General features: G+C 55.2%; 1 protein-coding gene across 1 annotated transcript in view; it reads right to left on the reverse strand.

Moving 5' to 3' along the window:
- The window catches only part of AMPH (amphiphysin), a 195,647-nt gene that overhangs the window by 192,970 nt on the left and 454 nt on the right, over positions 1-2,223 (reverse strand). The gene's annotated exons all lie outside the window — the stretch shown is intronic.

The raw sequence follows: 2,223 nt of genomic DNA on the forward strand, positions 1-2,223 counted from the left end.
GGAGGAGAAGGAGGAGAAAGAGGAGGAAGGAGTCAGAGGAGAAGGAGAAGGAGGAAGAAGAAGAAGAAGAAGAAGAAGAAGAAGAAGAAGAAGAAGAAGAAGAAGAAGAAGAAGATGAAGAAGAAGAAGAAGAAGGAGAAGAAGAAGAAGGAGAAGAAGAAGAAGGAGAAGGAGAAGGAGGAGGAGGAGGAGGAGGAAGGAGGAGGAAGAGGAGAAGGAGGAGAAAGAGGAGGAAGGAGTCAGAGGAGAAGAAGGAGGAAGAAGAAGAAGAAGAAGAAGAAGAAGAAGAAGAAGATGAAGAAGAAGGAGGAGGAGGAGGAGGAGGAGGAGAAGGAGAAGGAGAAGAAGGAGAGAGGAGAGAAAAGGAGAGAGATGTATTTTTAAAGGTGGGGGTGGACCTGCTGTAAGTTCATCTAGACAATCCGTGTTAGTTCTGAAGGAGAGAGGGGGGAAAAGAGACAAGAGTAAGTACAGTTAGGAAAAATGGAGCATCTAAAACTGAGGAAAAGAAGTCAGCCCCAATTCCAAATGCCCCACTAGTCTAGTTACTGAGGACCGGAAACCCTGCAGGCAGCACTTCCAACAGCGGGTCACTCAGCTGTTATGAGAAGCCCAGGAGACGGGTCACAGGCGTTCAAGAAGGGCTTGGGTGGATATTAAAAGAATTACAATCCTCTTACTGGACTGGCAGTGGGCATGTGCAGAGATGCAGAGCAGAGGCAGCAAGAGTGGATGGATCACAGAGACAGATGCCCTTCTTCGGGGAGAGGGCCTTCTCCAGTTCCCCCAGCCCCCAATTCTCCCAGGGCTATAAATTCGGGGATGGAAGCATAAGCCCAGAAGGTGCTAGTTAATTGCAATAGTGCAGCGAAAGCCTGCCTGCCTTGCAGGGAGAGAGGCACGGCTTCCACACCTGGGGCCCTCCCCAGGGTGGAAAATATTGCCACCACATGAATACAACCCGGCCTCAGATGCGCGCCATTGTGATCCCCAGTAAGATTCCTTTTCTGGTCCCCAGATCAGCAACAATGCAGAACTCGCCATTCGAGGCACAAATAAAAATGTTAGGCGATTTGGGGGGCAGAAGTGAAGCAAGTTTGCTTTCTGTACTCATGCACAGGGGACATTCCTACAGATTGCAGATTGCCATTGAATTTAGACCTTCTTCTAGACAGAAACGAGCATCTGCTTCTTCCGCCCACTGGCAGAATCCTTGCAAAGGATCTGGCCAGAACCCAGAGATGCTCTCAGACCTTCTTGTGATGGTCAGTTCCACTGCTCCAACCCACCCACTCACCACCACCTAGTCCTTTTGGGTGGATGGAGGCAGCACAGGCCGGAGTCAGAGAGGCCCGAGTCCCTGTGCTTCGGCCACATTGCACCAACATGTTCTGGCCACTCACAGACCAAAAATTACCCTGGCAGCCTGGCTTCTTGGCTTTCTCGGCTTCTAGTTCTGAGTTGCAGGATGTCTGGGCTCTGCTAACAAAGCTCTTTGCTTGTCTCCCCTGTCCAAGGGGAGAGATGGGCAGCATTTCCCCTGCATCTCTCCATCCCACTGCAGCCGAGTGCGGGAGGATGCGTGAGCCGGCCGACGCAGCCGCGTTGCTTCCTCTGCCCATCCAGCCCTAGTCTCGGCCAGCTCCAGAGTGGCCCAGCCCCTCGGCTCAGCCCCTTGACCTCCACCCCCACCACCTCAGGGAAGGAGGTCACCAGCGGCCGCTGCGGGGGAGGCACCCACTCGGGGCTGGGTAGGAGCGAGAGTGCGCGTGTGCAACCCGGTGCGCGCACCCCGCCGACCCAGGGGAAGGATGCTTGCAAATCCCTCCTCCACTAGCATCCCCCTCTAACCCCACTCCAACAGCTCCTGCTGCTCCCTCCAGGCGCCCCTCCCCCCCTTTACCCCTTCCAGGGCAACTGTCCTGCCCGCAACCCAGGCGTCCTCCTCCCCACTCCCCGGACACCCGTAATCCCGGGGAGCCTCCTGAGAGCGGGGGAGAGAGGACCAAGGGAGAAGGAGAACCGAGTAGTGGGGGAGGGACAGAGAAGGGAGGAGGAGGGGGGACCTCCCGGGAAACCCAGCCTGAGGATCCCAGAGTTCGGGTCCATAATGTGAGTTGGTGTGTGTGGCTCTGCTGTGTGTGCTGTTTCCGTGTGCTGTCTTTCTGGTTGGTGTGTGTGTGTGTGTGTGTGTGTGCGTGTGCGTGTGTGTGTGTGTGTGTG

The sequence above is a fragment of the Vombatus ursinus genome, unplaced genomic scaffold, assembly GCF_900497805.2.
Source record: "Vombatus ursinus unplaced genomic scaffold, bare-nosed wombat genome assembly UNPS02014817.1, whole genome shotgun sequence".
NCBI classification, from domain to species: domain Eukaryota; kingdom Metazoa; phylum Chordata; class Mammalia; order Diprotodontia; family Vombatidae; genus Vombatus; species Vombatus ursinus.